Source organism: Erythrolamprus reginae, chromosome 9 (assembly GCF_031021105.1).
Source record: "Erythrolamprus reginae isolate rEryReg1 chromosome 9, rEryReg1.hap1, whole genome shotgun sequence".
NCBI lineage: Eukaryota > Metazoa > Chordata > Lepidosauria > Squamata > Dipsadidae > Erythrolamprus > Erythrolamprus reginae.
Genome location: NC_091958.1, coordinates 4849381 through 4876423, shown reverse-complemented (window position 1 = coordinate 4876423; position 27043 = coordinate 4849381). Strand labels below are relative to the sequence as shown.

The 27043-nt window shown below is 41.1% G+C and overlaps 1 long non-coding RNA gene across 1 annotated transcript; it reads left to right on the top strand.

Annotated features, from left to right (window-relative positions):
* Nucleotides 1-251: 251 nt before the first annotated feature.
* Nucleotides 252-27043, top strand: LOC139172464 (uncharacterized). The gene is made up of 3 exons (XR_011559879.1): nucleotides 252-336; nucleotides 22270-22456; nucleotides 26835-27043. It is a non-coding gene; the product is annotated as an uncharacterized lncRNA (long non-coding RNA).

Sequence of the window (27043 nt, the reverse complement as noted above, 5' to 3'; positions counted from 1 at the left end):
ATGATTTTATACACTTCGATCAAGTCACCCCTAAAACAAAGTCGCTGAAGCTGCATCCAGCTTTATGCTACAGGATATCTTTATTTTTCTACTTTTTTTGCCTTCTTCCTCATTTTTGCCATTCTTCCTCCTTATCCATTTCCCCCTACCCCCCAAAAAAAATTGTTTTGGAATGTCACAGCAACTTTAGCACAGATAAACCGTTGGCTGAGAGTGTAATGATTAATGATTGAACAGTGCAGTTGTTTCAGAAATAAAGACATGCTGTGACAGGAGATCTGAAGATTATATCTAACATTCGGGGATGGCTTATTAATCATACTTCTAGAAGAATTTGTGAGTAAATCAATCCGCCTTATTAATGATATTTCAACTTTGCTCTGCGAGATGTCTTTTATACTTCCAGATGGGCAATTATCTGTTTAGACCAAAAAAACAATATTAGTTACAGCCGGTATGGAAATGTTTGATCTGCGTAATTTAAATAAAAAGGAATGACGGCAGGTGAGTAACGAAGTATGAAAGATATTTGAAAGATCTTGCAGAACCGCGATAGCACGGCATTGGGAAAAGACTTAATTGTGATTTTTTTTTTTGTTGTTCCCTTCCCTTCTGGAAATCATATGATGTATGTACAAAGTTGATGTTTGTACACTGAAACGATGATCATAAACTAGCATAAAGGAAGAAAAAACTTCCCTTGATTGCCTCCAATTTGGATAATCTTCATTTATATATGAAGCGGTTAAGTATATTCTGGAAAGATTTATTAATTGAAGAGTTCTTCAAAGAGAAATCTTACATTCCTGAGCGCCAAAAGGAAAAGGCAGACAATAATTTAAAAGGACTTAAAAAAAAAAATCATGTCAGGTAACTAATTTTTCAGCTGCCTGTCATTTGTAACTCACTGAAGCTAGAAAGGAAGATATACTTGGTGACTTGGTGTAAACACAAATGGAAATTGATTTGGAAACCTACAAAGGAATTTGGCTAACTGTTTTATCATGGATATTTTAAATGTTTTAGCTCTGATAATGTAAAACATTTAAAATTAAGGCTTTGGACTAAAACAAAGAGGCACAACAGACACACAATCATGTGAGAAACACATTAAGTCTTCCTCAATAGGCCCAAATTGGTGACACCAAAACTATCTAAACTTGGAAGGACACTTTTAATGGTGTGAACGTCACGCTATTCTGGGTTTAGCTGGTTTGAATTCTGATGGTATTTCACAACCCAGCTGGGGCGAGTTCCATATTTTATTCATGTTTTTAAAGCTTTCATCAAAGCAGGATATGATTTTTCTTTCTTTCTGGATATCTGTATACATCTTGAGACAGGCTCCAGGCTGGAGCGAAATGAAAAATTGAGTAAGTCACATCTTCCTCTTGCTTCTAGCTCTCTGGAGAGGACCAAATATGTGGCACTCTTGCCAATTCGCAAGTGAGTTCAAACAAGAAGGAAATAGCCTTCATCCAATTTTCATCCAAGCTTACCTACGTTTGTGATCAAAGTAAAGTTCTTGCACCACTTCTGGCTATTATATTTCTCTGACATCTGATTAATAAAAGAAGACGGATCCTGCCCTGATCTGGTGCATGTCTTGATAGGGACAGTATGTGGGCCACACAAACTAAAAGATGTGTCACCACTAAGCATCTTTTCTGTTCAGGAAAATGAGACATAGTATGGAGCCCTTGTGGACTCCCAGCTGTTTAATGATCATCAGTATGAACCTCACCCCAAGTCAGCAGTCAGGAGAGCTTTTAGCCAAGGATGGGCAACCATGGCCACTTAATGACTTGTGAAGTTCAACTTCCAGAATTCCCGAGCTCTGGGACTCTGGGAGTTGAAGTCCAAGGGTGGTAAAGTTGCCAAGTCCAACCTAGGAAAGCTATGCAGAGCTTCAAGTCAACCCTTTGAATAGTCTTTTAGATCAACTCTTTGAATTAAAGCCAAAGAACAGGTTGCCTTCAGAAGTTGTGGGTGCTTCATCACTGGAGATTTTAAAGTAGAGATTGGACAGCTGTGTGTCCATAATGGACTAGAAGACCTTTCCAGGTCCTTTCCAACTCTGTTATTCTGTTGTCAAATCTTTGAATCAAATCAAAAGGGTGACTCGAATCAATTTGACAGACTTTGGTTGTGCGCACATACACTTTTAATCAAATCAGTCCGACATATTATATTGACCCAGTCATTCAAGCTGACTTGGCTTGACCCAACTCATCCAACCTAACCCAACCCAAACCAAACCAACCCAACCATTTAAATTAGAAAATGGGATCTATTGCTAATCGATCAATCACCTCAACTGACAGAACCAAGTCTTTAGGCTTTTATGGAAGTTTTGAAGTTTGGGACCACCCTCACTTTGGGGCAGGGGGTCTGATCTTCCAGAGGGCCAGTGTGACAGCACAGAAGGCCCCCTTCATGGACCCCGACCCCATCCTTAGGCCCATTTCCTCTGCCAGTATTGATGGCAGAGGACAATCTAGTGAGACGAATATCCTGGACCATCTAATATGTTTAGCACCATAAAACATTGGATTCCTACAAGGATGACAAAATTAATTTTCTGAGAGATTTCTAGTGGGGACAAATTTTTGTTTTACTATAGGTACTTCTCAACTTACAACAGTTCACTTAGTGACTGTTCAAAGTTACAATGGCACTAAGAAAAGTGATTTATGACCTTTTTCACAACTACTTTTAAAGGGTCTCCATGATTGTGTGATCAAAGTTCAGATGCTTGGCAACTGACTGGTACTTATGACTGTTGCTGTGTCTTGGTGTCATGGGATCCCCCCTTTTACAACCTTCTGACAAGCAATGGGAAAGCCAGATTCATTTAACAACCAGGTCACTAACTTATCAACTGAAGTGACAACTGTGGGTAAGAAAGATCGTAAACAACTGTCTCAATTAGCAACAGAAATTTTGCTCTCAATTGTGGTGGTAAGTCAAGGACTGCCTCTACCTTCTCTATAATTAACCTGTTAATTATCTTTTCTTTTGGTGTTTGGGACCTAATGCCAATATTTTCTTCCAACTCCAATGGACAATCCTGTTGTGGTTAGCTCTGGCCCTGCTCCTGCCCCAAGGACTGTGGATGTGGGGGAGACATCCACATGCTGCAGGCCTGTTTTGCCCCCGGTGGAATCTGCTCCTCTGACCAAGAAGACATGAGTGACAGGAAGGAGGAGAGTGGGGCAGACAGCTCAGAAGGAGATCAACTATCTAGCTCCTCCTTGGATTCAGAACAAGAGTTCATGATACAGCCACGCATGAGGAGAGCGATGCATAGGCAACAACAACTGAGAGATTATTATCAAAGAAAATGAGGCCACCTGTGGGTGGGTGGGGCTGTGGTCATTAGTGAGGCTGCTATAAAGAGCAGCCTGTGGGTTTGGCCATTGTGGAGGATTATCTGATCGTTGTGTTTTGTGACTGCTTTACTGACTTTGACTTTTTGTGTGCTGATTTTTCCCCGCTTTGAAACTAAACCAGAGCAAAGTGTGTGTCACTTTGTGAAAGAAGAAGGACTGTGAATGGCCTCACATCTGCAAGCTAAGTATCACAGAACTGATAAGGGACTTGTACAAATTACCAGTTTGTTTCGGAAACTTCAGATCGTGCAGAATGCAGCTGCGAGAGCTATCATGGGCTTTCCTAAATTTGCCCATGTCACACCAACACTCCGCAGTCTGCATTGGTTGCCGATCAGTTTCCGGTCACAATTCAAAGTGTTGGTTATGACCTATAAAGCCCTTCATGGCACCGGACCAGAATATCTCCGGGACCGCCTTCTGCCGCACGAATCCCAGCGACCAGTTAGGTCCCACAGAGTTGGCCTTCTCCGGGTCCCGTCAACTAAACAATGTCGTTTGGCGGGACCCAGGGGAAGAGCCTTCTCTGTGGCGGCCCCGACCCTTTGGAATCAACTCCCCCCAGATATCAGAGTTGCCCCCACCCTCCTAGCCTTTCGTAAGCTCCTTAAAACCCACCTCTGTCGTCAGGCATGGGGGAATTGACATGTTCCTTCCCCCTAGGCTTATAAAATTTATGTATGGTATGCTAGTGTGTATGACTGGTTTTTAACTTGTGGTGTTCTTAAAATTAATTTAATATTGGATTTGTCTTGTATTGCTGTTGCTGTGAGCCGCCCCGAGTCTGCGGAGAGGGGCGGCATACAAATCTGATTAAACTGAAACTGAAACTGAAACTTGTTTGGAGACCAGTGCTTTTGCTATACCAAAAGAGGGCTTGGTTTAAGTGAATTTTCATTACAAAGAACATTGTTTTGAATTTTCAAACGTGTGTGTATCTGAAATTTGTACCTGTGAATTTTTGGGAGGAGTCTACCAGAGAGCCCGACAGAACAAATCCTAAAGAAAGAAGCAGTGAAACTCAGATAAGTGTGCCCATTTGCACACATACCTACACTGGCATGCATATTGCAGAATCACCCCCAAATTTTCAGCACCACCCATTTTTTCAGCAGGGAAAAATGCGGTCCACAATACTCCTTCCGAAGGGAGAGTCCTTCAGACAAAAATCTAATTTACGATTCATGCAAAACACAATGAAGTCCAAATGTTACCAGGGGGTTTTTTTTTGGGGGGGGGGGAAGCATTTTTGTTTCACTAAGGTGTACACGTTAAATTATCAAAGGATTCAGCATGACAATATGGTTATTGATGGTTATCTTAAGTGCCTTCTGTGGCGAGAAACTGAAATTAAAAACTTGAACAAAACAGGAGACATGAAAGTACAGGTTCTACAAACACTAGGTTGCTTATTAAAACCGCTTTGATCTATTGCTTCTTTGATATCCAAGGTCTTATCAAGAATTCACTTTCAGGGGTAAATATAGGTAGTTCAGAGAGATTTCATGACATACTGTAATGGTCTTTTCCCTGACACTTTTTTTTTAATTACTGGAAAAGGGATGGAGAAAAAGAAAATCACGGAAAAATGCAAAGTTCTCCTGGTTCATAATCTACCTGAAACCTTTAGTCCGAAAGAGTTGATTATTTGGAAATAAGACACATGTGTGCCACATTTTCAAGCAACCCACACTGAATTTCCATTTTCAAATATGAAGCATATTTATTTATTTATTTATTGGATTTGTATGCCGCCCCACTCCGCAGACTCGGGGCGGCTAACAACAGCAATAAAACAGTATATAACAAAATCCAATAATAAAAACAGTTAAAAACCCATTATGTAAAAACCAGTCATACATACATACATACCATGCATAAAATTGTAAAGGCCTCGTGGGAAGTGTATTTCAATTCCCCCATGCCTGGCGGCAGAGGTGGGTTTTAAGCAGCTTTCGAAAGGCAAGGAGGGTGGGGGCAATTCTAATCTCTGGGGGGAGTTGGTTCCAGAGGGCCGGGGCCGCCACAGAGAAGGCTCTTCCCCTGGGTCCTGCCAAGCGACATTGTTTGGTTGACAGGACCCAGAGAAGACCCACTCTGTGGGACCTAACTGGTCCCTGGGATTTGTGCAGCAGAAGGCGGTCCCTGAGGTAATCTGGTCCGGTGCCATGAAGGGATTTATAGGTCATAACCAACACTTTGAATTGTGACTGGAAACTGATCGGCAACCAATGCAAACTGCGGAGTGTTGGTGTAACATGGGCATATTTGGGAAAGCCCATGATTGCTCTCGCAGCTGCATTCTGCACGATCTGAAGTTTCCGAACACTTTTCAAAGGTAGCCCCGTGTAGAGAGCGTTACAGTAGTCGAGCCTCGAGGTGATGAGGGCATGAGTGACTGTGAGCAATGACTCCCGGTCCAAATAGGGCCACAACTGGCGCACCAGGCAAACCTGGACAAACGCCCCCCTCGCCACAGCTGAAAGATGTTTCTCTAATGTGAGCTGTGGATCGAGGAGGACGCCCAAGTTGCGGACCCTCTCTGAGGGGGTCAATAATTCCACCCCCCCCAGGGTAATGGACGGACAGATAGAATTGTCCTTGGGAGGCAAAACCCACAGCCACTCCATCTTGTCTGGGTTGAGTTTGAGTATGTTGACACCCATCCAGGCCCCAACAGCCTCCAGGCACCGGCACATCACTTCCACTGCTTCGTTTTATGTACACTGAGAGCATCTGCACCAAAGACAAATTCCTTGTGTGTCCAATCTCACTTGGCCAATAAATTATTCTATTCTATTCTATTCTATTCTTATTGTTTATTAGATTTGTATGCCGCTCCTCTCCGAAGCCTCGGAGCAGCTCACAACATTCTAGCTAAAAGCGTACATATCCTCAGAACTTTAAACAATCTTGGTGGAAACATGGCCTGGTTGAATTGGTCCATGATATCTTTATCATTGATTTTCCCAGTATGAAATATATGAAGTCAGTACATGGCCCCAAATTGCAAGCAATGCTGGAAAGCTAACCATGTATGTAAAGAAGGAATAATGCAAACCCAACTTTTCTTTCTGCCTTAGTGCCAAATCTTTCTGAAACAAACCTTTGTACGAACTACAGAAATCAGAGCCGAATTCCGATTTTATTTCCAAAGCTGTAGGGAATACAAAAATACAGAAAACTCTTTGCCATAGCCGTAAGAAGAAGAGGTGAAATTTTTTTTAGCGGACTGAAAGACGAACGGTTGTGCATATATTCATTCATGGCTGTGTTTGTGTTTGTGTCTGTGTGTCTGTGGTTTCAATTTTATGAACCCTTCTAGGCAAAAATCTGTAATCAATATGCTATTGTCTCAAGGCTTCAAAGCAATCCATGATGAGAATATTTGTTTAGCTACATGTAGCCTTTAGTTTTATGACATGATGGGACCAATGAAATGTGTTCAACGGCACAAATAGAAACATAGAAATATAGAAGATTGACGGCAGAAAAAGACCTCATGGTCCATTTAGTCTGCCCTTGGAGTATTTCCTGTATTTTATCTTAGGATGGATATATGTTTATCCCAGGCATGTTTAAATTCAGTCACTGTGGATTTACCAACCACGTCTGCTGGAAGTTTGTTCCAAGCATCTACTACTCTTTCAGTCAAATAATATTTTCTTCTGATCTTTCCCCCAACTAACCTCAGATTGTTCTTGTGTTCACTTTCCTATAAAAAACACTTCCCTCCTGGACCTTATTTAACCCTTTAACATATTTAAATGTTTCGATCATGTCCCCCCTTTTCCTTCTGTCCTCCAGACTATACAGATTGAGTTCATGAAGTCTTTCCTGATACGTTTTATGCTTAAAACCTCCCACCATTCTTGTAGCCTGTCTTTGGACCCGTTCAATTTTATCAGTATCTTTTTGTAGGTGAGGTCTCCAGAACTGAGAACAGGATTCCAAATGGGGTCTCACCAGCTATGCTAGAGGTACAACAAGCAGGAAGAGGTATAAAAAAAAATAGAGTTGTTTCATTTGTGTCACATGCACATATATTTCCAGAGTCAATATTCAGTGTCAAATGCCCTTTAATCTGTAGTTAAAAATATTTGCAAATAGGAAACTTCAAAGATTATTTCTAGGAGATGCAAGTCTCGGATCTGGGTGACAATTAGAGACAAGACCCCATAGCTATCCCCCCCACCAAAAAAGCAATTTTGGGATTTCCTTTCTTTTTCCTTGAAGACGTTTCGCTTCTCACCCAAAGAGCTTGTTCAGTTTTGACATTGGTCGAAATCCCATCAGATTCAGTCTGAACTGAAGAAGCTTCTTGAATGAGGAGGGAAACGTCTTCAAGTTGTCTCGGGAAAAAGCTCCTGTCTTAAACATTTTTTTTTGCCTATCTGCAATGAGTGTTAAGAATTTAAAATTTGAGGACTAGTTTTGTTTTTCTTAAAAAAAAAAACCCAATCAAAGCTTTTCCCTCTCCTCAAAGAGGTCTCCTTGTGTTTCTTATCTGTTGGCCCAGACTGAAATTGGCCTGTCATGTAATCAATGGGCTATGATAGGCTGATTATCATGTAGGATAAGTGATATCTATTAGATAAAATTGATCCTGACATAATTCAGGAGACGGAGGGGAAAAAAGCAATAGTTAAAAGCAAGAGACCGCGAACCCTGAATTGGGCCCTTTGTACATTTTAATGGCTGTCATTGAAAACATCAGATCTTTGGGCAAACCCATATTGATTGAATAATCCTTGTCATCTCTTAGCTCCTAACAAAGCTATAATGACACAACTACCAGCAAAGATCTATTTTGGGGGGGGGGGGTTCTCACTCCTCCTTTAATTAATTTGATTAATTTAGAGCCGGAGCGGCACAGTGGTTAGAGTGCAGCACTGCAGGCTACTTCAGCTAAATTCGTAGCTATAGTTCAGCGGTTCAAATCTCACTACCGGCTCAAGGTTGACTCAGCTTTCTGTCCTTCCGAGGTGGGTCAAATGAGGACCTGGATTGTTGGGGGCAAGAGGCTGACTCTGTAAACCGCTTAGAGAGGGCTGTAAAAGCACTATGTAAAAGCACTATGAAGCGATATATAAGTCTAAATGCTATTGCTATTTGATAATAAAATAAATGCTATAGTTTGATCACTTTATTAAATTATAATAATAATGTAATAATAATAATTTATTAGATTTGTATGCCACCCCTCTTCAAAGACAAATAATTGAGTAATGTTTATAATTGCAGGCAGTCCTTAGAAACATAGAAACATAGAAGATTGATAGCAGAAAAAGACCTCATGGTCCATCTAGTCTGCCCTTATACTATTTCCTGTATTTTATCTTAGGATGGATCTAGGTTTATCCCAGGCACGTTTAAATTCAGTCACTGTGGATTTACTGACCACGTCTGCTGGAAGTTTGTTCCAAGCATCTACTCCTCTTTCGGTAAAATAATATCTTCTCACGTTGCTTCTGATCTTTCCCCCAGCTAACTTCCTTTGACTTATGACCACAAGAGAGTCCCAAATTTCTCTTGCTAAGTGAGCCATGGATTAAGTGGGGTTTCCCCCTATTTTACAATCTTTATCGGCACAGTTGTCAAGTGAATCACTGCAGTTTTTAACTTAGTAACCTGGTCTTTAAGTAAATCTTGATTCCCCACCGACTTTGCTTGGCAGAAGGTCGCAAAAGGGGATCACGTGACCCGGGGACATTGTAACCGTCATAAACGCCTGAATTTTTGATCACGTGACCATGAGGATGCTGCAAAGTGTAAAAAAAAACACCCCACAATTCACTTTTAAAAGAGATGTTGTAACTTTGAACGGTCACGAAATGAGCTGTTGTAAGTTGTGGACTTCTCTGTATCATTTGATCAACACAATCATTTTAATTTGATAACTTTCTTTCCATTCATTGCAAGATTTCCCACCGGGATTCTCTTATTCTTTTTATTCGGTTTGGGATTTCAGTAAGAGGCAAAAAAAACCCAACAACCATTAAATTGTGGGGAGGAAGAACTTAACCCCTTTGTGGTGGCTGGACTGCTGCGCATTTAATGCAAACCTCTCCACCCCCCACCCATCCCACAAATGACAAGTTTGTGAAGGATTCGGACCTGGAATGGACAAAGAAAGCTGTCATTTGTGTGGGATCTGTTAAAGGCGAAAAGAGAAGGCCTGGGAGGGTGATAAAAATTGTAGGGGTGGGTATGCTGGAGGCGGCCCCCCGAGACCAAATTTCCCTTTATGAATGCAGAAAAATTCATCAAACGGAAATCATTAAATGGAGCAGATGGGGCTTCTACTGTGTGTGAGTGTGTATGTGTGTAGATTGCACACAAAGGAAAAGTAAGAGGGGAAGTGCAAACCCATCAGATCAAAAGATGACAGTGGTAGAAGGATCCTGGGCTTGGATTTGTTTATTCTACTGTCCTTATCTTTGTGGTTGGGTGTTTTCTTGTTTGCACTCAGTGTCTCTTCCTCTGTGTGTGTGTGTGTTTGTGTGTGAGAGTGGGAAGTCGAGAAAGAGCTGATCAGAAAGTCCCTGTCAAATTGATGTTCTCTAGGTAGGTCCCGTGAGAACCTCTCGCTTACCGCCTCTGCCTGTTTGAAGAAATAGAAAATAATGACTTGGAAGTGAGGGGAGGAAAGATTAATCTATCAGAGGGGAAAGAATCACACAATGTCCTTTGTCATTCCAACTCCTCTTCAGATTTGGAGATAGGGTCACCAGAAATAAACAAGGTTCTTTGACCATTGAAGTCCACCAGGCTGGTCTCATCGCCATATCTTTTCTGTAAAAAAGGTTCCTGGGATAACGCTGAAAGGGGCATATTCGGAGGGAAACTTACGTTCTATTCCTTCCAAACTCTTAGGCTGGCACATTGAACAAAATGGTTGTTGAACTCAACATTTATTTATTTATTTATTTATTTGGACTTTTATGTCGGCGTTCTCCGAAGACTCGGGGCAGCTCGCAACATATAATAAAACATAGAAACATAGAACTCTGACGGCAGAAAAAGACCTCATGGTCCATCTAGTCTGCCCTTATACTATTTCCTGTATTTTATCTTAGGATGGATCTATGTTTATCCCAGGTGTGTTTAAATTCAATTACTGTGGATTTACCAACCACGTCTGCTGGAAGTTTGTTCCAAGTATGTCCTACTCTTTCAGTCAAATAATATTTTCTCACGTTGCTTCTGATCTTTCCCCCAACTAACCTCAGATTGTGCCCCCTTGTTCTTGGGTTCACTTTCCTATTGAGAACACTTCTCTCCTGAACCTTATTTAACATATTTAAATGTTTCGATCATGCCCCCCCTTTTCCTTCTGTCCTCCAGACTATACAGATTGAACTCATTAAGTCTTTCCTGATAAGTTTTATGCTTAAGAATACAATACATGGAACAATACATAACATTTTGGGTCCAATTAATTAAATGTATAATCTAAAATTAAAAACCGTAAAAAACTCCAGTCATTCCCATTCAATCAGTTTCTCTCAGTCCATTCATTGGCTAGGAGACAAGATCTCCGGGGGGAACTGATTCCAGGGTGCCGGGGCCCCCACAGAGAAGGCTCTTCTCCTAGGCCCCGCCAACCGGCATTGTCTAGTTGACGGGACCTGGAGAAGTCCAAGTCTGTGGGACCTAACCGGTTGCTGGGATTCATTAGGTATTTACTTTAACCATCAAAGGTTAAAGTCTTTTCCGGCTCTAGGGGGCAGTGCTCATCTCTGTTTCTAAGCCGAAGAGCCAGTGCTGTCCAAAGACATCTCCAGGGCCATGACTAAATGCTGGAGGTGCACAGAGCGTTGCTATCTTCCCATTGAAGCATTTTTTTCTACTTGCATTTTTTTACATGCTTTCGAACTGCTAGGTTGGCAGAAGCTGGGACAAGTAATGGGAGCTCACTCCATTACATGGCGCTAGGGATTTGAACCGCCGGATTGCCAACCTTTCTGATCGACAAGCTCTGAGTCTTAGCTACTGAGCCACCACGTCCCTTATTGTAGCATAAATAGCTGTGCCATCCAAATGTTAATTCATGGTCCTCCAGCTCAAGTAACCAGAGTTTAATGCTGAGCATTTGATGGAGGGAGGAAGGAGGAGGAGGAAGAAGAAGATGAAGAAGAAGAGGAGGAGGAGGAGGAGGAGGAGGAGAGAGAAGGAGGAGGAGGAAGAAGGAGAAGGAGAAGAAGTAGAAGAAGAAAAGGAGGAGGAAGAGGAGGAGGAGGAGGAGGAGAGAGAAGGAGGAGGAGGAAGAAGGAGAAGAAGAAAAAGAAGAAAAGGAGGAGGAAGAGGAGGAGGAGGAGGAGGAGGAGAGAGGAGGAGGAGGAAGAAGAGGAAGAGGAGGAGGGAGAGAAGAAGAAGTAGAAGAACACAAAGGAGAAGAAGAAGAAGAGGAACAGGAAGAAGAAGAGGAAGAGGAGGAGGAGGAGGAAGAAGAAGAGGAAGAGGAGGAGGAGGAGGAGGGAGAGAAGAAGAAGAACACGAAGGAGAAGGAGAAGGAGAAGAAGAAGAAGAACACGAAGGAGAAGGAGAAGGAGAAGGAGAAGGAGAAGAAGAAGAAGAAGAAGAAGAAGAAGAAGAAGAAGAAGAAGAAGAAGAAGAGGAAGAGCCAACCACAAATTCCTTTCCTTAACCAGCAGGAAAGTCCCTGTCCTTTTGTGAGCTTTCAAAGTATATAAAGTATATATTCTTCTTCTTCTTTTTTTTTTTTTTGTAAATATGCCAGGCTAAGGGCCTGTACAACATGTGATCTATAATAAACTTCAAAAGAACACCTTTGACATCTTAGATAAGTTGCAAATGATGATGCGGTGAGATCTTTTGCCACTACAAAGAAAGAACAAAAGAACTAACATGAAAGAGAAATCAATAAACATATGGCAATTAATAAAACATTTTCTATGAATACCATACAAAGAGTTTTACAACAGCATTAAAAAAAACACCCAAAAGTTGTTTCAATGTGGATTTAAAAAGGATCAGCTGTTAGATTAAGATGCCCGTTTTAGTCACAAAAGATACATAAAATTTAAAGATTTTGTCATAAATCCATCACATGTTAGAAGTATGAACAGACTCTTTTTTTAAAAAAATCATCACCAATAAATCCAGGAAAGAAAACATAGGGGTTTTTTCAGTGTAACAAAAGCAACGATCACAGAATTAAATGAAATGAATGCTGTTCATTTAAAACGAAGATTGGTGAGGGGAGGGAATTTATCAGTTTTATATCAAATTTTAAACCCACATAAACACTTGTTTTCCTTAATATTTTAAACCATTTTTATTTATTTCTTTTGTAAGTAATGTTATGCTAACCATTACCATAGACCAGTGTTTCCCAACCTTGGCAACTTGAAGCTATCTGGACTTCAACTCCCAGAATTCACTGGCTGGGGAATTCTGGGAGTTGAAGTCCAAATATCTTCAAGTTGCCAAGGTTGGGAAACACTGCCATAGACATTACCAGTTCCTTTGCAAGATGCTATCAACAATAATTTATTGCCAAATTTATTGTCCTAATGAAGACATGGTTATTGAAAGACAGCAAGTTTCCTTTGGTCATTAACACACCTTTGAACTGAGAACTTAATGCTATCCTGAATTAGGATCATATAATATTCTTCTTAGCATGTCAACTGCTTGTTAAGTACCTATTGAGATCTTTCTTGTGGCCTGGCATTTGCAGTTGTTAAATGTGAACCAGAAAGGTGGCATCAAGCTAATGGCCAAAGCTAAGAAGATAAAACCACAAATGAGTGACTAAGTGTGAGCTAGGAGAAAATAAATTGTGGGCCAGGTAAAGTCTTGGCTAAGGAAAAGCTTGGTGGAACTATCAGAGAAGGTTGCTGTGTATAAAGAACACCTGCTCTGAAGCTTCTTCTGGCTTCTGGAGAAGACAGTTAGAGGGATAAGAAGCAAAGCAACTTCTTCACTTTGGGTTTTTGGGTTTTAAAAGCAAACGTAGTCTCTAAGAGGCTTCTTCAAGAGGCAACTGATTTTTCTTTGAAGAGGTTTCGCTTCTCATCGAGGAAGCTTCTTCGGCTTCTTGGGAAAGCACCTTTAGGGCAACCATGGCATGACTGAGAACATCCATAGGCAAAGGCAACAGTTGCTTCAAGGAGCATCTTCAAAAGATTGGTTGACTCAAAGGATCCTCAAAGTGATACCAATTTGTCACCAATTGGATCTTCTCTAATTGATTAAACCGGGAAGTGCTTAGCATTATTATGTCAATACAACACAGCAAACGAGATGACTATGCTGGATTTCGTATTTCATCACCAGTCGGGCGCTTCCCAAGCACCTAGGACTGCGTGATGTAGCAGAGAATTATGTTTGCCAATCCCAGTAAAGCGGCCTTTTGCAATTGACAGATGGAGATTTTGTCAATTCCGATGGTTTTCAAGTATTATTATTATTATTATTATTATTATTATTATTATTATTATTATTAGATTTGTATGCCACCCCTCTCCGGAGACTCGGAGTGGCTCACAACAACAAAACAGTACAAATCCAATGGTTAAAACAATTTAAAACCCTTAATATAAAAAAAACAGAGGTGGGTTTTAAGGAGTTTGCGAAAGGCAAGGAGGGTGGGGGCAATCCTAATCTCCGGGGGGAGTTGATTCCAGAGGGTCGGGGCCACTACAGAGAAGGCTCTTCCCCTGGGTCTTTTTATTATATCTTTTATTACCATGTATATTTAAATAGATTAATTGTTGATTGGATTATATCCAGTGGTGGGTTTCAAAAAAGAAAATTATTGGTTTTGTGGGCATTGTTTAGTGGACATGGTGTGGATTGGTGGGATTGGCAGGGGAAGGATACTGCAAAATCCCCATTTCTTCTTGATCAGCTGGGACTCGGGAGGCAGAAAATAGATGGTGACAGGACCAGTCAGAGGTGGTATTGACCGGTTCTCCGAACTACACAAATTTTCCGTTACTGGTTCTCCACAGCTGGTCAGAACTTGCTGAAACCCACCTCTAATTATATCCTGGTATCATACTCCCTTTTGAGAAGTACAGACCAAGATAGTTTTATTCGGGGGGGGGGGGGACAAAGCATGTGTGTCTCGGAGGATCTGCCAAAATCCCAATTTGATCCATATATCTTTTTTTTTAAAGTCAAAATTCCTTTTCTTAAGCTCTCAGTGTTCAAAGAACATGCAATGATTTGTTGAGAAGACAGGAATAAAGGAAACCTTTTGCGTTTTCGTGGCTGTTGTTCTAAGAATTCAGCTCAAGCTTTCTTTATACATGAGAGCCACATGAAAAACTTTTGATTGACTGGTGCTGCATTGTATCTCATCATCTCGAGAAAAACAGAAAGAATAGTTGAAACAATACCCTGAATCTTCTTAAATCTTTCGGCCAGACATGGTTCCTGTTTTCAATGATCAAAATATTTTTCTGGAAATGAAGTGATGGAATTTGAGATTAAAAAACAAAATAACAGCACCCTAAAAGAAAGTGGCACTCTTTTCAGTAAGGAGCTCACTCGAGTGGTGGTTGAACTTTACTTCAATGTTATTGTCAAGCCGGTGCAGAAGTTGGTGATAAATCAACAGTTTGCCATACTATCTGTAGAAAGTCTAATGTTTATGGGAACTTGGGATGGGTGATTTCACGAGGCAACAGATGCAGCCATAAAGCCTTCTTTCGAGAAGTTCAAGACCATAATACCACATCTCAGACATCAACACCTTTGAAAATGTCCAAAGATATTTCACCAGAAGAGCCCTTCACTCCTCCCCTCGAAACAGAATATCCTACGAAAATAGACTAACAATCCTGGGCCTAGAACTACGGCACCTAAAACACGTTTTGAATATTGCCCACAAGATCATATGCTGCAATGTCCTACCAGTCAACGACTACTTCAGCTTCAACCGCAACAACACAAGAGCACACACCAGATTCAAACTTAACATCAACCGCTCCAAACTTGACTGTAAAAAATATGACTTTAACAATCGAGTTGTCGAAGCGTGGAACTCATTGCCCCCAGCCCCCAACATTTCTCCCTAAGACTCTCCACGATTGACCTCTCCAGGTTCCTAAGAGGCCAGTAAGGGGCGTACATAAGTGCACTGGTGTGCCTTTCGTCCCCTGTCCAATTGTCTTTCCTTTCTTTCACCTATGTTATATATTCTCTTCCTTTCATATATCCTCTCCTCTAAGCCCTCTTTTATATTATCACATGTCTATTTTTCTTCCTATGTATTTGTGTATTGGACAAATGAATAAATAATAAATAAATAAATAAATAATATGTCCACTACCTGGGTGGAAGCAGAAGGAGGAGTTGCTATGCTGACATAACTTAAGTGGGCAACGTGGCAAAGTTGTGGGTAGGGTTGGAGCAAGGCATGTGAATTTTCAACTGGGTGGGAAGCTAAGATTCGGGTTTCCCGGTGTAGGTGCCAGGATGGCTCTGGAGTATCGGCGACAGGGAATCCTTCACTGGTGGGTAGGTTAAACTCTCCCAAATCCTGGGGCATCTCAGGGCTCTATTCATCGACCTTAGGGCAATTAAATGGATCAATTCAATTTTCCTGCTCCAATTATCCCCATCTTTCAAGATCATAACCATATTTAGTGTCATTTATGAAGTCTGCCCTGATGACACCTTTAATCTAAAACATGATCAAATAGTCTCCTTTTGCCTAAGGATAACTTGTCTTTTTTCTTTTAAAAGTCACATAGCGCTGAAAAAAGTACACAATAATTTAAAGGTATTTTTTTAAAAATTTCTGGCGGCTAAGGGCAAATTAGCTTTTCATTATGAAATTCAGTTTAAACAACTTATTAAGAGCAAAGGAGTCCTCCCTTTCTTCTGTTTAAGGCAGGCAAGTTTTCATTAACTTCCTTTCTGAATTAAACATCAGTGAAAAAGCATGTCATTAAGTTTTATTCCGATTGTATTTTTTAAAGAAAAATCTAATTTCACAGACTTTCAAGTAAGTCCAATGCATAATGTGATTTTTTTTTTTACCCTGCCAGAAAAATGATTTCTCCAATGGCTCCGAGACAACCTCTCCTGTAAAATATTTTATAAATAATCAGCTCAGATTCATGTCTTTGCTAATTGACAAAACCATCTCAGAATTCAGATGTTAAGGAGAGGAGAGAAGGGGAGAGAGAGCAAGACAGGTATTCCAAAGAAAAAGTCTTTTTCACCGATGATACTGAGTTGGAAAATCCATCTACTTGTTGTATGATCAACCACGGCTGGAATAGTGGAATATCTAGGATGTTCAGGAGAAGTCAGTTGGAAGTTTGGGATCATAGTTCTTCATTGTTGGATTATATGGTGGCCTCAGAACTCTTACTAAAGGGTGATATAGTATCCCTAAAAAAGGACTCTAGAAGATCGCCCAATCAATTAGCAAAGTAGTTATTTTCTCTTTGTGTTTCCACATTTATGATGGACATTTGCCTGCTAAACTTCTTGCAATTTGCAACTTCTTTATGCATGTACTTCCTTATCATGACCTCAGGACTTTACAACTGTTGCAAATACATTTTGGTCTCCAAAAGTGCTCGGATTTTGACCTTAGAAGATAGGACATCGAATAATAAGGTTGGAAAAGACCTTGAAGATCTTCTAGAAACATAGAAGATTCAATGATAATATTTCATTCATTCATATCTAGGATGTGTTATTTGAGTGTTTCCTTCAGTTGTTTGAGCAGTATAGTATTCCAAGTTTGGCTTCACCAGTGTGGTATAAAAAGCCGAGGTGGCGCAGTGGGTAGAGTGCAGTACTGCAGCCCACTAAAGCTGTCTACTAGATCTGCAGGTCAGCAGTTCAAATCTCATCACCGGCTCAAGGTTGACTCAGCCTTCCATCCTTCTGAGGTGGGTAAAATGAGGACCTGGATTGTGGGGGCAATAGGCTGGCTTTGTTAAAATAGTGCTATTGCTAACATGTTGTAAGCCGCCCTGAGTCTAAGGAGAAGGGCGGCATTAAAAAATTGAATAAATAATAATAACAACAACAACAACAACAACAACAACAACAATAATAATGTGGTACTATCATTTTCACATGATTTTGAAGCTATCCCTTAGTGATCACTATTATGGAGATACTGCAATGTCCATACCGTGTTTCCCCGAAAATAAGACACTGTCTTATATTAATTTTTGCTCCAAAGGTTGTGCTACATCTTATTTTCGGGGGGTGCCTTATATTTCTCAAATAAGACAAATTCACAGGCAGAAAAGCTGACAACCCCAAAGAAAGTGTACCGTACAGTACACTGATTACGGTACGGTACCTGTCAGTATGGCACCCACCCACACAAACAACGGCACTTATATGGTACAACAGTATACGCCCGCTATTGCAGCTTCCGGCCACCAGAGGAACTACAGTCTATGCACTGTAATGGAGACTGCAATGGCGGTGAGACAGCAGCAGACTGTGTCTGCTGTACTGGCTGGTACAAAGCGATGGAAGGGGCCAGCAGGGGACGCCACATTATTACGGTACTGCTATGAACAGCTTTGAATGGTACCGTATGTTTTTCCACCCTACCGTATGTAAACTTGACTACGCCTTATTTTCAGGGGGTGCCTTATATTAGCAAATTCTGCAAAACCTCTGACATGCCTTACTTTCAGGGTACGTCTTATTTTCGGGGAAACAGGGTACGTATGAGCATAAATTGTAAGTCAGTTCTTTGAGTGCCGTTGTAAGTCAAGGATTACCTGTATGCAGGTATATTTTACGGACATGCATCGTTTCGAAGAGGCATTTTGCTTTGGTGAATCATGGAGCGAAGCACCTCTAACGCAACTCATGCTCAACACAAGCACACAACTCACAGCTCATGTCCTCACACTCACACATATGGGGTGTAACACTTTCAGACGTAGCAGATTCATACCGAGGCACTCCCTTTCCCATCAGTATTTCTCCGCCATTGTAGCAATTTCCTTCATTTTCGTTCCAACTCTATCCATTGGAAGTTCTTTCCTCTCCAACACGTGCATGCAATATGCACACAGTTGTACGTATGTACACATACGTACAACTAAGAACTAAGTTGCCTTAAACAAGATCTAAGTATTGCCCACAAGATCATATGCTGCAATGTCCTGCCTGTCGGCGACTACTTCAGCTTCAACCACAACAATACAAGAGCACACAACGGATTTAAACTTAATATTAACCGCTCCAAACTTGACTGTAAAAAATATGACTTCAGTAACCGAGTTGTCGAAGCGTGGAACTCATTACCGGACTCCATAGTGTCATCCCCAAACCCCCAACACTTTACCCTTAGATTATCTACGGTTGACCTATCCAGATTCCTAAGAGGTCAGTAAGGGGCGAGTACAAGTGCACTAGAGTGCCTTCCGTCCCCTGTCCTATTGCTCTCCTATATCTCCTATACCTTTCCTCTATTCCTATATCTCTTCTTCTATTCTTTCATTGATATGTTCTATTCCTATATCTTCTTTTCTATTATTTCTTAGATATATTTTACTATGAGTATCTCCTCTATAACCTTCATCATGTATTTTACTATGTGTATATTGATATATACCCACTAAAACCCTCATTGTGTATTGGACAAAATAAATAAATAAATAAACACACACACACGCACAGAGAGAGAGAGAGATTTGGAAGAATCTCTCTCACTTCTTTGCAGCTTGTTTTATCTTTGCTTGAGAAGTGAATAATTCATAAGCCTCTCTCTGCTTTACAGTCAAACGCATTCTGTCCACCCAAGACTGCTCGACAGTTTGTGATTTATTATTTAATAATTTGCAGGGTTGCGCTGTTGTAAGGTGAGCAGTGTGGCTGCTTGCAGAACTGTTACAATCTGGCCTAGTTAGCTGTCCTTTCTTTTGCTTTCTCTGAACAGCATCCGCTATTGATTCTTTGCTTTTTTTTAACAAACCTCTGCCATGTAATCCCACAGCTGCTGATCTCAAAGCTGTTACTCCAATATAAAAAGTTGGCCCTACTCTTCCTCCAAAAAACAAAAGCCAGGATTTCCCCCGCCCTCCCCTTCACTTTTTTTCCTTTAAAAAAAAAACACACGATCAAGACTTTCCTTCTTTCTTACTGTTTTTTTTAATACTTCTTTTCTTTGTTTCTCTTGTTTTGTGTAGTACACCGTGACAATAACAGGAGAGATGACAGCCATTTCTCAGAAAAAAAGATTTTTTGGGGGTGGGGAGGGAATAAGACAACTCTTGATGAACAAAAGCCTTTGGGGAAATAGAGGCTGAAGCTTTCATTATCCCTCTTGGCAAACGTCTCACATAGAATATTTGCCTGGAACTTTCTCAGCCTTTGAAAGTTCCTTGCCATCAGCCCAAGGAAGCTGCAATCTTTCAGAGAATAGTTGTCTAGCTCTATTGTTGTGTTGAAGCTTCGCCAATAGAGTCCAATCTGGTTTTAGTGCTGTGTTTCTATAAGCAAAACCCAAAATTGAAACTTAAAAAACCCCATAACTTCAAACATCCTCATATTGATTTTTGTCTCTGTTTTTTAAAGAAACGTGTTATACTTCTGAAATTGTTCAACAACTAAGGTGAATTTTTGTCTGTTCCTAGACCTTGCATTTTTAGTATTTGTCTCTGCTTGCTATGTGAACCGGAGAGGCAACAGCACTACAAATATTAATTGGTGCATAATTGCAACATACAGTACATACACATCATCTTTCACTGGTTGAGACTCTAGAAAGAGTGCAGAGAAGAGCAACAAAGATGAGGCTAAAACACATGAAGAACGGTTGCAAGAACTAGCCATGTGAAGAGAAGGTTCAGGGATGACATGATAGCAGTCTTCCAATTTTTGAGGGGCTGTCATAGAGAGAAAGGAGGCAACCTGTTTTCCAAAACACCTGAAAGCCAGACAAGAAGCAAATGATGGAAACTGATCAAGGAGAAATTTAATCTAGAAATAAGGATAAATTTTCTGACAGTGAGAGCAATCAACCAATGGAGCAGAAATTGCCTTCAGAAGTTCTGGGTGCTTCATCATTGAGGACTATCCCATTTACACACCTGCCCATAGTATGTAGCAACTCTAGGTGGTGTAGACACTAAACCAATACAAACAGATAAAGACCAATTAAAAATACAACCAAAATACATTAAGATTTTTTCTAAGTGGTGAAAAAATTCACTCCTATTGAGTCTGCAAACCAATTTACTATCTTGTAACTAAGTTCCTTTTATCATAGAATACCCAGGTCTATTGACAAACCATGATTTGAAGTCCTTCTTGAAGGCCAAGAGGGTTGCAGTAAACATTACTTTGGGCAAAGGATGTTTCATATGGTGAAAACCATGGCAGAATTCTCCTCTAATTTTAATCTTCAGATAAAAGTTCAAAGTACATTTAGGAGGTACTTTGCAGGAGTTGGGTATGTCTAGTTTAGTGAAAAGAAGGACTGGGGAGACATGATAGCACTCTTCCGATACAGTATCTCAGGAATGGCCACAAAGAAGAGGGAGTCAAACTGTTCTCCAAAGTACCTGAGGGTAGGACAAGAAGCAATGAGTGGAAACTAATCAAGGAGAGAAGCAACTTAGAACTAAGGAGAAAATTCCTGACAGTTAGAACAATTGATCAGTGGAACAGCTTGCCTTCAGAAGTTGTGAATTCTGCAACACTGGAAGTTTTAAAGAAGATGTTGGATAACCAGTGGTGTAAGGTTTCCTGCCTAAGCAAGGGGTTGGACTAGGAGACTTTCAAGATCCCTTCCAACTCTGATATTATATTATATTATATTATGTTATGTTATAATAATAATTTAATAATAATAATTTATTGGATTTGTATGCCGCCTCTCTCCGCAGACTCAGGGCGGCTAACAACAATAATAAATACAACATGTACAATCCAATAATAAAAAAAGAAGATTATGTTATGCTATGCTATGCTATGCTATGCTATGCTATAATACTACATTTATTTATTTATTTATTTATTTATTTATTTATTTATTTATTTATTTGTTGAGTTGAGTTGAGTTGAGTTGAGTTGAGTTGAGTTGAGTTGAAAGGGACCTTACAGGTTATCAAGTTCAACCCCTTGCCTGAGCAGGAAATCCTACATCAACCCAGCCAAATGGCAGTGCAATCTCCTCTTGAAAGTGTCCAAAGTTGGGGAGTCCACAACCTCCGCTGGCAGGCCGTTCCACTGGTTGATCGCTCTCACTGTCAGGAAATTCTTTCTTATATCCAGGTTGAATCTTTCCTTGGTCAGTTTCCAACCGTTGTTCCTCGTCCGGCCCTCTGGTGCCCTGGAAAACAGTGTGTCCCCCTCCTCTCTGTGGCAACCCCTTAAGTACCTGTATACAGCTATCATGTCCCCCCTAGCCCTTCTTTTTACTAGACTATCCATGCCCAGTTCCAGCAACCTTTCCTCGTATGACCTGGTCTCTAGTCCGTTTATCATTTTAGTTGCTCTTTTCTGCACCCGCTCTAGAGTCTCTATATCTTTTTTATTTATTTATTTATTATTTGGATTTGTATGCCGCCCCTCTCCGAAGACTCGTGGTGACCAGAACTGGATGCAATACTCCAGGTGCGGTCTGACCAGGGCCTTATAGAGTGGTATTATTACCTCTCTGGTCTTGGAGTGTATCCCCCTGTTCATGCAGCTTAGGATTGTGTTGGCTTTTTTAGCCGCTGCTGCACATTGCTGGTTATCCACTAAGACTCCAAGATCCCTTTCACAGTCACTCATGGTGAGTGTGGCTTCGCCTAATTTGTATGCATTAACTACATGATAATCTTCAATCAATGAATAATTAACAGCCAAAGGAAATAACAAATTATTAAACCGGCTAACATTTCTTCTGAATGTTTCTTAGCGATAAAAGGAAACCAGGTCCCCAAAGAACAAAATGGCTGGACACCATCCAAGCTGACACCAGCCACAACATAGAAGAACTCAAAGAGGCAATGCAAGATTGGATGATATGGAGACACCTGGCCCATGGAATTGCCAAGAATTGGACATAACTGAATGGATAACATAGTCATCATCAACATTCTTCCGTAAGACCTAACACAAACTATTTCTTGGTTCAACTGAATCTGCTGGCAAAGCAATCCAACCATTATCTTCAATGCAATGCAAATGGGTTGGTGGGGGGAACCAACAAAATCCCACCACAACAATTGCATTCTTTCAGGTGTGCCTTTTCATACAGAATGCTAAATTATCTTATTATTTTTGTATGTCATTCCTTGGGGATATTGAATATTCGCTTGTATACAACTCACAACCTCTCTCTGCGCTTTGTTACAACCTTGCTCTGATTCTGTGTTTCTTCTTTCCATCCGGCCTTTTGTCGAGAGTCGAGCAATGTTCTATTGTGCCTTTTGGTTTTTCTCACATCCCCCCAACATATAGTATAGACACATTGTTTTTACAAACGCCATGACAATATCTTGCATTTGTCAAGTAAATAATTAAACGTTCAAGGCAGCCTTAAAAGGGGTTGCGATAGAACAGATGAAAGAATGGAGAAATGTCAAAACTCGATGTGAGAAAAGGAAACACACCGAAGAAGGGATTTTGAAAAGTTTACCCTCAAAGAAGGTTAATGTCTTATGCAGGTAAATTCAAAATGTTGGTTAGTGACCAACATAGCATCTTTTCCATCAATTCTTCATGGCACTGAAAAAAAAATGGTTTATGACATTTTCCAGCGACCGATAAGGTCCCACAGAGTTGGCCTTCTCCGAGTCCCATTGACTAAACAATGTCGTTTGGCGGGCCCCAGGGGAAGAGCCTTCTCAATGTCAGCCCCTGCCCTCTGGAATCAACTCCCCCCGGAGATTAGAACTGCCCCCACCCTCCTTGTCTTTCATAACCTTCTCAAGACCCACCTATACCGCCAGTATGGGGGAGTTGAGACACCTTTCCCCCAGGCTCTTTATATTTTATGTTTGGTATGTATGTGTTGTTTGGTTTTTAAATATGATAGGGTTTTATATACTTCTTTCTTTTAATATTAGATTTGTTTCACTATAATATTGTTTTTTATTATTGTAGCCGCCCCGAGTCTTTGGAGAGGGGCGGCATACAAATCTAATAAATTATTTAATTAATTATTATTATTCTCACATTTACAACTGTCTATGGGCGTGATGGAGAACCTACGGCACGCGTGCTACAGGTGGTATGTGGAGCCATATCAGAAGGCACGCGATGTGTTGCTGTATTTCAGGTCCAACACTCATGCGCATGCTAGCCAGCTGCTTTTTGGCCTTGGAGAAGGCTGTTTTGATCCTTCCATCCTTCCATTCCCCTCCTGTCAGGTAGAACGGAGGAAGTAACTGTGAGAGGAATCTTGGAGTCCTACTGGACAGACATTTAAATATGAGCCAGCTGTGTGCAGCAGCTGCCAAAAAAGCCAACACAGTTCTAGGCTGCATTAACAGAGGGATAGAATCAAAATCACATGAAATCTTCATACCACTTTATAATGCCTTGATAAGGCCATAGTTGGAATACTGCATTCAGTTTTGGTTGCCACGATGCAAAGAGGATGTTGAGACTCTAGAAAGAGTGCAGAGAAGAGCGACAAAGAGGATTAACGTCAACGAAACAATGCCACTTTTTTTTTAAAATAAATTTTATTGATTTTATAGGTTTACAAAAAACAAACATATAACAGTGCACAGTGCATGTGCCCATCACCAAACAACACACACACCCCGTCACCCCCACCACCCCTATAGGAGGATTCAAAGACTTTTAAGCTATTTGTCTATCTATTGATCCTTGGCTCTATCTTGAACGCTTTTTTACTAAAAGAGTGATTGTAGTTTATTTTTCGTATTTACATCACAGATTCTACTTAACATATAATCTTTTACCTTATTCCATCGCACCATCAGCTTCTCTAGTTTATTCTCATCAAAATTATTTAATCTTATTTCCATAATTTCAAAATGTATGTAATCCACCATGTACCAGTACCAATTCTGTAGTGTCCATTTTGTAGAGTCTTTCCATCCTAATACTATCACCGCTTGAGCACTTTCCAATGCTACAGTTTTAATTTCTTTAGATTCTCCTAGTTCCCTATATTTAATTAAGATTGCTGTTTCTTTTGTAATTATCCAATTAATGTTTAACATTTTATTAATTTCATTCTGGACTACCTTCCAGAATTTCTGTATTTCTGTACATTCCCAGATCATATGCATAAAGATTCCTTTTTTCTGGCATCCATGCCAGCATTTACCTTTCTCTTTCCCATGGAAGCATGCAAGTTGTGCAGGTGTATAGTACCACTTATGTAAGATTTTTCTTCTCATCTCTTTAACTTTCGTGTTTTTCATGAAACAATGCCACTTGGCGGGACCAAGGAGAAGAGCCTTCTCTGTGGCGGCCCCGGCCCTCTGGAACCAACTCCCCCCAGAGATTAGAACTGCCCCTACCCTCCTTGCCTTTCGTAAGCTACTCAAAACCCACCTCTGCCGCCAGGCATGGGGGAATTAAGACTTCTTCTCCCCCTAGGCTGATACAACTGTATGTATGGTATGTTTGTACGTATGCTGGTTTTATATATTAAGGGGTTTTAAGTTAGTTTTTAGTATTTGATTTTTACTGTATATTGTTCAAGACTGTTGTTAGCCGCCCCGAGTTTTCGGAGAGGGGCGGCATATAAATCCAATAAATGAAATGAAATGATTAGGGGACTGGAGGCTAAAACATAGGAAGAATGTTTGCAGGAACTGGGGATGGCTGGTTTAATGAAAAGAAGGACCAGGGGAGACATGATAGCAGTGTTCCAATATCTCAGTGGTTGCCATAAAGGAGCCAAGCTATTCTTCAAAGCATCTGAGGGTAGGACAAGAAGCAATGGGTGGAAACTAAAGAAGGGAGAAGTAACTTAGAATTAAGGAGACATTTCCTGACAGCTAGAACAATTAGCTAGTGGAACAGCTTGCCTCCAGAAGTTGTGAATGCTCCAACACTGGAAGCTTTTAAGAAGATGTAGGATAACCATTTGTCTGAAGTAGTGCAGGGTTTCCTGACTAAGCAGAGGGTTGGACTAGAACAGTGGTCCCCAACCTTTTTTCCATCAGGGACCAGTTTCAGCAAGACAATTTTTCTATGGCCCGGTGGGGGCAGAAAGGGGTATGGTTTGGGGCGGGATTAAGCATGGGGGTGTAGCTTATCGTTCCATTGCCTCTCTTTCCTCCCCCCTTTTTAATTTTGCAGGGGAGCCGAGGTGACAGAGGGAGGAAGGGTAGGAGGGGGCGGTTTCCTTTCTCTTTCCCCTCCTGTTCACTCGGGACCCCCCTTTGCCTCAGGCCGAGGCGGTCCACCTGAGGGAGAAAACTTTTGCTTGGTTCCTTCCTTCCTTTCGGCAGTTTCAGAGGAATCCCCCCCCTAGCGCCCGCTCCGGCTGGGATTGCAGCAAGGAATCCTAGAGGGGGGGAGGTGCCTCCACGGACACAGTCACCTTCCTTTGCGATTGCTGCCTGCTTGGAGCGCCCACCACTGCCAGGTCTGGTACTTTTCTTGCAGCAAGGAATCCTTCCAAAAGAAAATTACCGGAGCTGGTGGGGGGGGCTTCATGGTTACACGCACACCCCTGGCTTTGCCCCCAGGAATAGGGTGGGGGAGCCTAGCAAAAAAAGAGCTGCACAATGCCAAAGTCTTTCTGTCTGAGCTGCAGGCAGAGAGAGGGCTTCATGAGGAGGAAATAGACCACTTTCGACGAAGGGAAAAAGACAGGAAAGGAAGGAAGGAAGCAAGCAAGCAAAAGTTTTCTCGGCCCAAGTCAAACGGTGGTCCCGAGTGAACGGGAGGGGAAAGAGATAGGAAACAGCTTGGCACTCGCCGGCTCCAGAGCAGCAACTGACTCCGCGGACCGGTGCAACATGTCCCGCGGACCGGTACTGGTCCACGGACCGGCGGTTGGGGACCCCTGGACTAGAAGACCTCCAAGGTCCCTTCCAATTCTGTTATTATTATTAAGCTTCTTGGATGAGAAGCAAAATGTTTTCAAAGAAAAACCAAGAAAGTCCATACACCTTTGATTTCACCACTTAGCAACCATTGTGCTTTTACAACAGTTGTGACAGTCTCCTGTCCTGTAACCACTGAGAGCAAAATCAATGAAGAAGCCAGTAGAGAAGGTCGCAAATTGAAGGACAAGGCAGAACATTTTGGTTATTTGGGTCTCCAGAGCTCTCTATTTCAAAGCCCTCTTTTAATCTAAAGCTGAAACAATATTAAAGTATGCAGCATAAATAATTTCCTTCAATTATCAGGAAAGACATGAATTTTCAGGCCAGTAGAGTTTTTAATCTTCAGGTTCCAAACTTAATAATTTACTTAGGTAAGAAAGACGTAGTCCTTTGCCTACAAAATTAAAACATTTTTTCTTTTTCTTTCTTTCTTTTCAAGTGAGAACCTTCCACCAACACCCCGACTGGGGGCAGAGGGAGTTTGAAGCGAAGACTATATTGTAAATTGTGGGAATTATTACATGGTTGGCGACGGCGTAAGGGCAAGGGAAACGCTTGAAGTACCCAGTCACCTAGCTTCGTCGGAAGGCACGAAAGATTGACAACCTATTATGAATGCTTCAGATGCCAGATAAATATTTCAATGCA